Below are 13,972 nucleotides of genomic sequence, written 5' to 3'. Positions count from 1 at the left end.
ATATTTATGTAGAAGAGAATAGGTATGCTTGGGAACAAGAAACAAGTATAAATAAAACTAAAGAAATCTGAGAAGACTTGGCATAAATAAGCCAATTACATAGGCTCTTGAACTGAAATCTTTAATAATGCATAAAGTGAAACACAGACATGCAGCAGAGCTAATGCTTGCAAATGAGCAGGTCTGCGATGTGGAAACATTTTCCCAAAGCGAGGCTAACATAAAGAATACAGTATCTAAAAAGATCTCTCCTAAACCCACCCCAAACAAATCAAGAACTGAAAAATTAATTCAATAAAATAAAAATATATAAAGAAGAAAATCTATTCATATTGCATTTAGAAAAATTTCAACTGAAAAGAAGTTGAAGCCTAGTGGAGACCAATATATCATAATAAACCTTCTGTAAATAAATTATTATGTTTCCTCACAGACCCCTTTGTCAGTTTAGGATCTTTGCAGCCCATCCTCTCTATTGTAATTCAGCTAATTTCATTCAGTCACTAGGTATGCACACAGTTAGTTCAGCTCACAAGGGTTCCTGGCGACAGCTCTACTGTTCCACATTTCCTCCTAAATCTGAATTGCCATAAGATGCTGGAACAAAAGCCCTGAGCACTAAAAATCACTCTACAATTGCAGGGACGCTGAAATGGTGTACGTTCCTTCACACTAATGCAGCAATGTATTTGAGCAGAAGACTGCAATTAGATGGCAAAGTGCAGCTGGGACTCTCTCATTCCACCTTAGTGCTCCTCCTGAGGCCAGAGAGAGGCACGGAGATTCTGTGCGGATCGCACGCGGACACGCACGGAGATGCTGCAGGGACACATCACCAATCCTTGGTGGCTGCTCTGCACAGCACAGCGCAAGGAGACCTTCTCACCTGCTGGTACCCTCCTAAATTCACCAAGCTGTCCCAGGCTTGCTGAGAACTGTGACTCACACAATACAATACAATACAATACTGAATTAGGTCATCATTTCTGGAGAGTCAGTAAATATGTTATCCTCTTGTCTCATATTGCTTAGCTTTTACACTGATGGGAACACAGGAAGAAAGACGAGGAAGAAAGCCAATACCCTTTGTATGGTGACAGTCCTGTGACCATCTTCCCTGGCCATTAGCAAATGGCTGAACTTATTTGCAATATTTAAAATTTATTACATAGAATTTCGTGCCTCATTAAATGTTTGAAAACTAACTTTATGTTTATAACACATAATATAAAAGAGTATTTTTAAAATATTAGTTACTACATTTGGGCGTAAAATTTAGTTCCATCAAACCCAAAATCCATTCAAATACTTCGATTTTTTTTCCCACATAATACGTTATGTTTGATAAAAATTAACCTTGGATCTGCTGAAATGAGTATTTCATTACTATCAAGGTATTTAACCATGGTTTCAAGTATTCTAAAGTTTTGAAACAGTTTAGAAAATTTCTCAAGCTTTTTGGAATGAAAATTTGAACTCTACTCACATTTTCTCATTTTTTTCCACATGAAACCATATTTGGTGAGAAAATGAGCCAAGCTTTAAGCAGAACATTATATATTCTATTACATCAAGGGGTAATTATTTTGTGACTAGTTTAATATCTCACTTCAGGTCACATATGCAAAAGCTGCCGTCGTTTTACATATTTTACCTTTTGCTTTATTCATGAATAAGGAAGTAGGATATTATAGGACCTGACCTGTTGGTCAAACTTCCAATAGCAATTGCAAGCAATTATGGCAAGGTGAAATGTCACTGTGCACTGAACCCTCTCCTTGTTGCTCCATCTACAGATCGGGCAGAAACCATCTTTGTTTTATAATGTAATCTGAAAGAATTCTCACCTTTAATCAAGAAAAAAAATAGTAAAAAAATGGAATTCTCTCTACATTAGATTTTCACTGTTTGATGAATAGTCAAAAAATTATGTCATGCTTCCTAAATGTATCTACATCCCATAATTTTTGTCATGTCACTCATTTTAAGTGAGTGACGCTTGCATGTCAAAAATATAGGATGTATTATTATTTTAAAATGTGTACCTTACCGTTTATTTAATGGTAAAGTTTTGGCTAATCCGAAAAAAACCATTGATGCTGTCTAACAACACCAGCTTCAACCTGCAAATTTTACAATAATTCAGCCAAAAACTGAGCCAAGAAGGCAATTACATATTACCAGTTATGAAGTCATGCACAGATTTTTCAAGTTTCTTTTATCTTTACCCCATAGACTGACAGGAATGTAAAAATTATTAACTATTTTAAATAATTGATTATTTTCTAATAATCATACATTATTTGTTTCTATTTGTAATGAAATCAGTTTACTGGTTTCATTAGAAATAGAAATACTAAGAGATGTAAAATAGTCTATTGTGATATAAAATAATAAATGTTTCTTCAGGGATCCACTAATCCCTCCAGCAAAATTAATTACCCAATAACTGCAATTAAATTAAATCAAATACCAGCACCATAAAACTACTTAGCCCACAGAAAATAACTCAAACAGTCAGCTACCTGTAAGGTCCATCCCCTAGGATGCATCTTGCAGGCTTTTTCTACAGACTGATGCATGACCAGATAGGAAAAATTCAGGCCATTTGGTACCAATGGGGCAGTCAGGTCTGACAGAGAGTCAGATCTCTTCATAAAAAATGTCCTTACAACTCCCTCTAGCACTTCTTCATGGCAAAGATGATTGAAATTGGACATCTGTGGGGATTGGAGATGTGAATGCAAGGCACTGGAAGGAGGAAAACTCCTTTTGTTACAGGAATTTCAGTGTCTTAGGGCTTCTACTGTCATAACTAAATCTTCAATTACATGTTTTATAATCATCAGTTTAAAAACTACCTTCATCTGGATTTAAATACCTACTAGTACCTGCAGCAGATCCAAGATGAGAAAGGTCAACATGCTCTAATGTCTTCTGCTGAAATTATTTTCTGGCCAAAAGAAGCACCTCAAAAGTCTTGAGGTGAGAGGAGGAACCAAAGAGATGGCAAGGCCAGAATCTGTCACCATCTATCACTATAATCTGATAGATGAATACCTTAAAGTATAGGACAAGAATTAGAAACACTAATACAGAGAGAATTCATGAGGACAAAAAGTAATTCTAAACTATAAAATGCATAAAGGTTACAAAAGAAACATTCAGAAACAATGGAGGTTTTGAGGAGTAGGGTAAGGAGAATAAAAAGATATGGCAGGAAGGGAGAGAATATAAGAGAGGAGACTAAGTAAAACAACACAGGGAATTTAAGAATTGTGCAGGGTATGAAAAGCCAGAAGAAAAAAATCCACTGTCAAGCCAAGACACGTAGCAGAGATGTAACCATTCTTATCTGTACTTGAGGGCATGAAATAATTCCTTTTTTAATTTTGCCTTTTTAATCCTGTCAATTGGAGTTGTCAGTATGGATGTAATAGCAAGTATCCCAATCACAATATCAAAGACTCTTCACTGACACTCCTTGAAATAGCATTAATATCTGCTCACTGTGGGTACAACGTTCAAACGTTCATGTGCAGTGCTGTAGCTCCCCCTTAGTCAGGTATCAAGCTACTATTGCACGCTCTGCTTGTAAAATTAACAGCTGGCCTAACATCAGATCACTGGAGTGTGGTTTGCTAGAAAAGACACTGCTAATAAGACTATTTCTACTCTATCAGTTATTACTGACTCTGTATTTCCAAATATCAGAATCAGCCTTTAAGCCGGATTTAACTTTCCGAGACAGGCCTGAACCAAGACGTCAGGCTTAAATTTTGGGGAAAGAGGAATTTAAATCTGAGCTCGTGGATTCCACAAATGTTCTCAAAAAAACCCAGGCTCAGTAAAATCCAGATTTTAGAATCTGGTAGAAATGCCAGATAAAATAAAAATGTTAAAATCGAGGTAGAAATACAGTGGCTGAATGTGTGATGATGCCCACAAGATCCAGTATGTCCAGTATTAACCACCTTGGTTAATGCTGTTTCATCACCACCCTCAGACCCCTGCTCTCACTCCCACCTCAGCATACAAAAGGGATGGGGACAGGAAAATTTAAACACTACGAAGTCTCATACAGTAATACAGTAATTACTAAGTTCATAGCTATATAAGAAAAAGTGAAATCACATGATATGCTGAGGTCAAGCAGGTATACAGAAAAGTGAATTTTGTACCTTAAAGTGGCGGGCTGCTTTAAAATGTTAGAAGTTGCCTCTAAAAATGCAGATGATTAATACTGAATGACCTGTGGACTCATATCTCCTTAAAGGATGTAATATCTAATTGGTCCACTGGACAGAAGGCAATTCAGAGGGGATCCATTATATTATCAGTATATATTAGAAATATAATAAAATACATAACAAATTTACTGCTTACATGAAATATTTGTCTTGGTAAGTGATAAAGGGAAAGATAAAATGTCACTCAGAAACAAATTAAAGATGTAGGAGGAGACAAAATAATATATACTGGATTGATTTGGAAATATGGTATTAATATATTAATATATAATTAATATATTAATAAAAGTATTATACAGTCATTATTACTTTTGTGGTTGTGGTATCATTAGGAATTTCATAAAACTTCATTAAAACTTGGTGTGTGCTGACAGTTTTCTGCAGGAGCCTAAATGGATGAAATGCTTGTGACCTTCAGTCTGGATAAGGACTCTCTCCTTGGGAAGTGTAAAGCTGAGTGTATGTTTCCACGTTCTGTGGGATTGGAGTGGGATCTTTTTCATGATCAAGTAATGTTCTTAAACAGGTAGAAGACAGTGTAGTGCTTAAACCACTATTTTCTTGAAAATGCACTGAATTAAAAATTTCCTTCATTACTTATCAAGGAACAGGACTCGGGTATCGAGGGACTGATATCTTACACGTTACAGAACCATAAGAAGCATTAATAACAAACCCAAGGAATAAAGCCTAAGAGGTGCAACTCTCATGAACCACTGCAACTGGGGAGGTGCACAAGTTAATCTGACAAGAAACATCATCTGACAATGAATGAATTTGCATTCATTTACTAATTTGTAATGCACATTTCAAGTTGATTGACATAACTCCTAGTTGGGAAACTCTGTCACTTGCTCAGTGTAGTAGTACAACAGGATTTAAAAAACTGGGTTAACACCTTGGGAATGCATAGGTGAATCCAGAAGTCCCTTAAAAGTAACAGAAACATCAAGAAAAAACAAACATAAAATTAAAAACTAGGGATTTAGCTATACAGAAGATTAAAGACTTTCATATTTTGAGAGCCTGCTTTGGGGGGAAAAAAGCCTCTAGATGCTGTGAATTATATCATCTTAATTCTGAGAGATAGTAAAATTTGGTATTTACACACAGACTGTGAAACACTCATGCTGAAAGTAGCATAGCTGCTTTTCTGATTACATATTATTTTTGTTTCATTCATTTTCAGTAAAGCTTTTCCACTTGGGCTAACATGCTTAATTTTGCAAAATCCACAGTGGAAACTTATGGGGTCAGGATCTGTATTTCACCTCTTCTCCAAAATACTTAGCAATACTAAAATGTTGCACAACAAACTGAGAACTGACTGAGAAAGGCATTAGCCATCTGGTCTATTGCAAAAATGACTTCTGTTTTTCACACACATCTACCACACACTTTCAGCTATTTCTAACAAGGCAGAGCATCAAGATGGAAACCTGGGGGTTTTGTGCTGGCTGAGTTCAGGGTTTGCTCAGGGGCTGCACCAAAATCTTTCATGTCTCTGCTTTCCCCCACTGCCTCATGTTCTGCACTCCTCTCTATTCCCAGACTTTGGTAACTCACCCTGAGCTCATTTCTTGGTTTTCTGTGGAGGATAGAAATCATTATCATATAAATATTTAAATTGCCTTAGAGCAATGGAAGTAGTGCTACTTGCAGGTAGGTATGATGCTGAAAGCTGCAAGTGGGTGCTATCAGCTACTTTTTGTTTTCACCCAGGCCAGGAATGACCTAGGGTCTGCCGACCAGATAATAAATTGTGTGTTCCCCCAAATTTGCCACTTTCTTAAATTTTCTCAATAAAAAAGAAAAAAATAGCAAGGCACTTATTAATTGACTGAGTGCGACTTTCCAAATTATGAATTTATGCCCAGTGCAGGCTTTTGCATTTTTCAGCCAATTGCAAAACAGGTAACACATGCACATAAGAGGGAATTCTTTTAAAGGAGCCAATGACTGCATTGCCTGCTTTGAAAGACGAATTCCCCTCTTAACGTGGCAGGTGACACCTGACCATTCTCTGGACATGGGAGAACACAACCTGCAGAGTTCTGATTGGTGACATGTTACACTACCATTTCTGGAGGCAGTCAGTGCAAATACAGGACAGCTAAGTACATTAACCTTTTGACAGGAGATCTCCACAAACACCACCCTGCTAGCGTTGCCACTGATTTCTGTGGGACAAATTACATTATTTTTAAAATTTCTGTTTAGAGATGCTGAAAATCAGTCCCTTGCTGTTTTCAGCTTTTTCTCTTCTACAAGTTAAAGCAGTCACTCTGCTAAGGACGTTTGGATCCATACAAACACAGTTTTGTTGTATTATTGAATAAGGAGGCAGTGTTACCTGTCAGTGTAGTGTCTGCATAGCAGTGTCCAGAAGGCACAAGTTAGCACCTGGACCCAGATCCAAGACAGAGACTGAAGCAAAGAGACTCCAAAAATTATGATTATGCCATCAAAGAAATTTAAACAATATGCTTCTGATATTTTGTATTTCAGTGCTTTAAGTGTAAGGTGATAACATTTTTCAGGACCAAAAATCAAAGGACTTTTTATCTACCAAATGAGTTAACCTGGCTGTACATGTGAGGGAAGGTTTTGTAGCCCATAATCCAAGTGCACAACATAGACTGAGAATATCAACATCAGCATAAATGCAAACATTAATAAAGGTAATTGGCTCAAAGGGATTTGCTTATAACTTTGTAGCTCATTGTGACTCTATTGTGAAACAAAATACTTGAATGTGTGTTTATTACTTATAGCAAGAGTTTAATTTGATTATACAGTCCAATATTGTCATTGTTCTCATCTCTAACAGGATCACCTAAATTAATTTACACAATAATCTGAAATTATAAGATCAGAGATCTCTCTTAGAGACAGTGGGCAGAATTCTCTGTGAGGTGATGGATTTAACAAGAATCTGAAGAGAGAAAGCACACAAAACCAAAATATCATTTGTTGGGTTTAAATGTTAATTATCCTTCCCATAGCCCTGCCACAGAAAGTCCTTACTGAATAATCAATGTATTCTCTTTGGAAAACCACAGAAAACCATTCATAATCATGGATCAAGATTTTATAGAAGTATTTAGCTCTTAAAGGGCATTTGTTTGTAGAAGGCCACATTTCAGTGTAAAACCAGCTTTAGCAAAGTATTTTCAGAAACTCACACTAATTTATTTTTTTAAGTACCTCCCCAGAATGCTTCCTACAGATGCATGAAAATCAGGGGCCACATTAGCAGTGTTATGATTTTTCAATATAGGCCAAGATTTTGAAAAAACGTTATTATCTTATTACATATTTTTAACTGAATTTTGTTGCTGTTTTATTTCTGTGCTGCTCTCCCAAGCAGCTAACAGCAATACAATATTTCCTGTTCTGGCAAACGGTGTTCACACTGACTAGAAAGATGTTTCAGGACGTGATGGAAATATTTTCATACATGTTCATCTCTAACAGCTTCAGACACCATTAACACACCAAAGATGACAGAATAAGGAGTACTTGTACAGCAGAACCTAGACTATTTAAGGACGGAAAGAGCGGTTAAAGAATTAGGGTATTCAATAAAGGCGCACATTTAAACTTTCCCAATGATTTCTCTGGTATTTTTTCAATTTCCTAGAATAAAGGACATCCCAAATCCAAAATTCCCCTCTATAAAATTAATGTTTTGGAAGTCCATTGCCTATTTCTTATGAAGTCAATGATATTTACCCAATTTACTGACTTTTTTTCAAATAGTATTTTCTTCACTTTGAGGTTCCAGGTCATATCATATTGAAGTGTTTTGTTTTGGTTTTCCTGTTATTTTTAGTTAAAAGCATGACAGAACCAAAAAGATAAGTAGGCAATCTCTATCAGCAGATCTGTCCCAGTTTAATTTTTTTATAACTGTAAAAACCTCCTCCCATGCTGAACAGAACACTACAAGGAGCAAAATCCCATTATTATTTAGGACTGAATTAAAAACACTGCAATTCAGCAATATTTCTTCTCCTTACATTGACTGCATCTATGGAATGTGGTTTCTACATATTTCCAAAAAGATCCCCAGAGGACTGGCACTTGAAGCTTATGGCTAAAGACTGAACAATGAAACAGGTCAGCTTGTCCTAAGAAATCAGGTCATTCAGCTGCATTTCCTCTTATCGTTTTGACAACAGGGGATGGGGGAACAGACGCAGTTGTAAGCCAGCTCTTTGGGAGAGCCACTCACACAACACAGGCAAACAGCAACACTTCTACTGTAAAACCAAAGTTCATATTTAATACATGGTCCAGTTGTTATGGTTGCTGGTATCTCCTTTTTAAAAATCTATTTATAAGAAAAAAAACTTAAAAGTAATTTCAGACTGATGATCCTATATCTTGTTGCTTTTGTTTGGGTTTTTGTTTGTTTATTTTTCTGGAGGCAAGACACCACTATTAAAATATTTGCTATGGAGGACATTTTATTGCCATGGATGTTTGCAAGAACAAATTGAACAATCACAAATTAAACTGTCACACAATTCTTTAGAGAACTTTAGCTTGTGGTAAGATGCTCAAGGCTTGAAATGGAAATTTGTTCAGTATCTATACACTTTATATATATATATATATATTTATATATATATCCCTATGGTTACAAAATTTCCTTTGCTTAGTTATAAACGACAGATTTATAATCTTGCAGACATGCAAGATTTTCTCTGTGTACAGCCACAAACAATTCTGACTTTGTCCATAAAGTCACAGAAGCTCTCCTGAGATGGGATAGCTCTGATATATTTTGTCAGTCTCCACCCACAGGTAGCCTAAAGTGAAGACAGTGGTTGCTCCACAGTCTCTAACTACACCCCTCCATCAATGTAAGCAAACAATGTGGAGAATGATTTGGAGGGATACTGAAGAGAATTACAGGGATGTCTGATGGCTGCAATGTCCTCTGTGGATGCCCAGAGAGCAGCAGCTTGGAAGTGAACTTTTGATCACCTAATAAGTAGAAATAGATGGAAATTGGAGAGCTTTCCAATTTGTTTGACTTTAATTCAGTTGTACCTGGGTGTATCTTGAAAAAAACCCTTTTGAATGAAACTTCACTACTTGTTGGAACCTCTAATTTAACTTCTGCAGATGAATATACATTTATGTACATACACATAAACGCATACAGATCATACACATTGATTTTCTGATGCTTTTCTAATATCTTCCCTTTCTCTTGAAATAGTTAAGCTCATTTTATACTCAGAAAATGGGAAGAGTAACAGTTCAGGTAAGTGCAAATAAGAGAGAAGGTAGGCCTGTTTGACATGCATTTCACTGAAATGAAATCAAAGTGTTTCCAAATCTCCAAACTAGCCAATAGAACAGAACATAATCATATGATACATCCAACACACCTACTGATTCTGATTTTTGGCTTACACTTACTTGACCTCAAACAAGTCTAAATGAGAACTGGGAAGTTATGAAAATGCCATCAGGACCTTATATTGGCCAAGAAACCGCAGATTTTGCCAGAGGAACGAAAACAAGAAATGCAAGAGAGCAGGACCAAGCATGGTTTGAAGATCACTCCATACCTGGTACCCAGCTAAAAGCCAGAAAATTCTAGGCAGGCCAAGATTCAAACACACGTGCTGTGAGCAGCAGGGGCTGTACATTTATAGGTAGGGAGATGAGCTGGGTAGGTGGCCAAGCAGCTAAACACAGCCGGAGGGTGCTGGGCTGTGCTTGGTGTATTAAGAAAGGGCAGCTGAGGCTGTTTGCTTCCTGCTCTCTGGACAGCCAGGCTGCACTGTACTGCTCTGAGACCAGCAATGTGCAGTACTTCACTGCCACGCCACTCACAAAGCTTCCTGAATAAATAAAATGAAAAAAACAAAAAATTAACAATTGGTGCATTAAGTCAGGTGTCTCCATTAAGGGTCTTGCCAGAGGGTATTGGGAGGAAAAGCCACAGTTTTATTTGTAGTTTTTCTTTGGTTTTGTTTTTGCCTTTTTTTTTTTTCTTTAAAGAATGGCCACATTTATTAGAAGAGATGTTTCACTGCAGTTTAAATAAGTAAATTAATATTAATATGTAAGAGCCTGCATGATTTTCCACTGAGGTACTGACCTAATCTTTCACTAGAACAACATAGATGATTATCAGAACATTTATCTTGCCTTTTCTCTCTCTTAATTCTGCCAACCAACATTTCGTGATGGAGCTTAAATAATAGGCCACATTTTTTAAAAAACGTTGTTCTTGCCTGTTTCCAGATGAACTAGAAACTGGAAAAAACAAGCCAAATTCCAATTTGGAGAGAATCTAAAGTAAGTCTGCTTTAATAGTTAGCCTTTGCCTAGAAGGCCAGGCCCTAAGATGCTTGTGATCTTTAAGCTGCCACCTAAAAACATATGAAATTATGCTTCACTACATCTCCAGAAAATATTTTTTCTCTCTGCTTCCCAAAGATGCGGAATCTGTTGAAAATACACATTTTATCTACATCTGTAGCACTTTGATATACCAGTTCCTTTGACAGTAACTTGTTCTGTATTGCGTTGACCATCAGGCATTCGACACCCATGTTGTTCATGAGGTACCACATTCAAGAGAGTAAGAAGCAGCTGTACCATTATAACTCAGCTGGCATTCAGCAGTAACAACTGCATTCATTTCTACAAGCTTGTCTATAAAACATCTACTCTCCTCCCATTCCCCTGGGGAATTCAATATAACCATACCTAGGTGCACAGAGTATACAAAATACCCTTCAACTTAACTGTGAAATTCTAAACCCTACTCATAATAAAAAAGGTGCAGAAAAAACATCTGTGGAGCTGCAGGACAAAGTCTTCTTAATATCAGAAACACTCTGGTCACAACATTTGGAAGATGCATTATCTAGATAAGCATTAACAGAAAGGCGTATCAGGAAAATTTCACCCAAATGACCACATTTTATTAAACCCAGGGGAAATTTTAAAATCACCCTGTTATTCTGATGGCTTTAGCGAGCCTGTTTTCTCTGGCTCCAAAGTAACCTGAAAAAGATCTGGCTAAACCCTAGTACTAAATAATGTGGAGAACTGCCTTAATGTCAGAGCCAGATTGAAAGAAATATTTTCATCTTGGCAGACTTCACAGAATCAGGAGTAGTGTCTTTTGATCACTGTCAGCCTAAATGCCAGCTGGTTGGCCAGCACTTGAGGACTGAGCTCCACATCAGACCTACTTTAAGTTCACCCACACTGCCACTTATTTAAAAGCCAGGCATCCCTCATGGAATTTTGGAATTGTGAAGCTTGTGACATCTGGACCATGGTACGTTAAAAAAGATTGTCCTAGGCATGCACAGTAGTTTGCAGGTGGAGAAAAAGAAAATAAAACTCTCCAGAAAAATATGTTCACTCAGTATCTAAGAGAGATAATGATCACTGTTTGAGTAGAAAACAATAATGTGAAAAATATAAACAGCAAAAGAATTTGAGATTACACTGATATTTTAAAGTGAGGAAAATGTGATGTTCACAACCACAGTTTTAAATTATTGCACCCTAATTTTAAATCACCATTTCTATTGAAATATAAATGGGCACAAAAAACCAGCACACACTTGGCATGTAGAGATTTCTCTTAATGACAAGCAGAATAAAACCACCTTCATCAACACGTGATACTCTCCTTTCATCCATGCTTATTCTTGATCAACTAGGAAGACTGACAGACATCTTTCAGTGTGTCAAGCTAATTTCTTTACTAAATTGATTATAAGCTCAACTACACCAGTTCAAAAGATACTGTCCAATCTTCTGCATCCCTCTGGAATAATAAGTTTTAAACACAACTTCAGTTTATCCAAGTTGTAAATACTTTCTGTTTCTATGTTTTTTTCATCTTCCTCCCTAACTCACTGCTGTTTCTTTGGAAATAGCAGTTGCATGCTTTAAGGCAGCATTTAAAGCCAAATGGTTCCAATTGCTCTTATGCTTGTTCAGCCATCAATGCCAGAAACTGTTGATACTGTTTTGGATAACCCATACAAAATACAAGCCTATTGCTACAGACTTGTTTTTCTCAGTTCTTCCTTTTAACAGATCACAGATTCTTCCTATCTTGAGAAGGTTTAAAAAGGTTTCAGGTTGAAAAATCTCTATAAATTGCTAAAGACAGCACACAACTCAATGGATTAATTGTTGTTGGACATATTTTTAACTTTCAGAACACTCCTACATCATTGGTAGGCATTTATGGTTTCAGTGACTATTAGAATATACTTCAAGGAAATTCATACTGTTCATACTGTGGAGCTTAAAATTTGTTCCTATCAGCTCAAGAGCTTTTCTGAATTGTTTCTTGCTTATTATTCATAAAGAATTTAAGATCACAAAAACCAGATTTTTGCTGTTTCAATGAATTATAACTCAACATTACTGCTTTGTTCCCTCTCTGCTAATAATTCTCCTAGCAAACTTGTACAGAGTCTGTGCTGTTGAAGTCAAGTAATGGTTAGGAGGCAAAGAACTGCAACAGCAGTAGCAGTACAGATGCCTAATTCTGAGCAGCTTCCTTCTGAGGCATTTCATTATAGCTTAGAGATGATGCAAAACTTTGTTTTTACTTTGTAATTATGCTAGGAATCAGGATAGGATATTACACTTTTTTTTAAATAGGAAAGAAATTTTAATTAACAAACCCCCCCCAATGAACAACTACACTAATAGCAGAAGAATGCATGATCTTATCACATAGCCTAAATGTTGGACCTATCAAAAATATCTCTGCTAAGTCTTCCTAGATTATTTGGAATCACCTGTCTCGAACCTGCTGCTCAAAATTAATTAGATACACTAAATAGGAGTGAAAACGTAATGAGAGTTTTGAAATAGTGTTCCATGTGTTTAAAAGGTGTTCACACACTGATGGGCTAAAGTTTCCCTATGGTCCACACTGCCCTCACAAAAAGTCATGGATAGAGGCTGACAGACAGGTCTCTCTCTGCTTAGGTAATTTTGCCCACTGAATTAATTGAGACCAATGACCAAAGATGTGAAAATATCAAGAACCTGTCGGGTCATTTGCCTCACAGCTGCAGAGAGGAATCCCATACCCAGGAGGAATCATCCCACAGCTGTCTAGAGACATAACATTTCCAAGAGTGCTCTCCCTGAAGGTAAGACCAGGATATGCTGCAAAGGCTCTGGAAGAGTAATCTAGACTTTGGCAACACTTATCCTAAATATCCTTCTCGAGGGAGACATTGATATGTTTTACTACAATGTGGGCCTGGGATCCATCTATCATGCACTGTGAAAATAGAGAGGCAGGACCAAAATTTATAGTGTACCACCCATGCAGACACACAATCTACCCTGGAAAAACACTTCAGAAACAGAAAAGGATCCAAACCCTTTTGTACTTTCATAAAGGTACTGCGGTAACAGGTTTAAGAGGGAGAGGCCTTTTTATGGTAGAGGTGAGCAAAGATGGTGCCTGTCTAAGGCAATAAGGGCAGGTGTACTTTAGAGTCCATCCACAGTGCTTAAAATATATCTCAATTACAACAACATTTGGGTACATCATTCTCAGTGAACACCCCTACACTTCCCAAACTTAGCCCATTATTGTAAGCATAAAAAAAGGTAGATTTACTTTTCAAGTGAAACAGATTTAGCATCACATTAAAATGTACTAAAGCAGTTTGAAACATAAATGTATTTTTCTCTTA

This window comes from Prinia subflava, chromosome 9, assembly GCF_021018805.1.
Source record: "Prinia subflava isolate CZ2003 ecotype Zambia chromosome 9, Cam_Psub_1.2, whole genome shotgun sequence".
In the NCBI taxonomy this organism is placed as follows: Eukaryota; Metazoa; Chordata; class Aves; order Passeriformes; family Cisticolidae; genus Prinia; species Prinia subflava.
Note: the sequence above shows the minus strand (reverse complement) of the source record.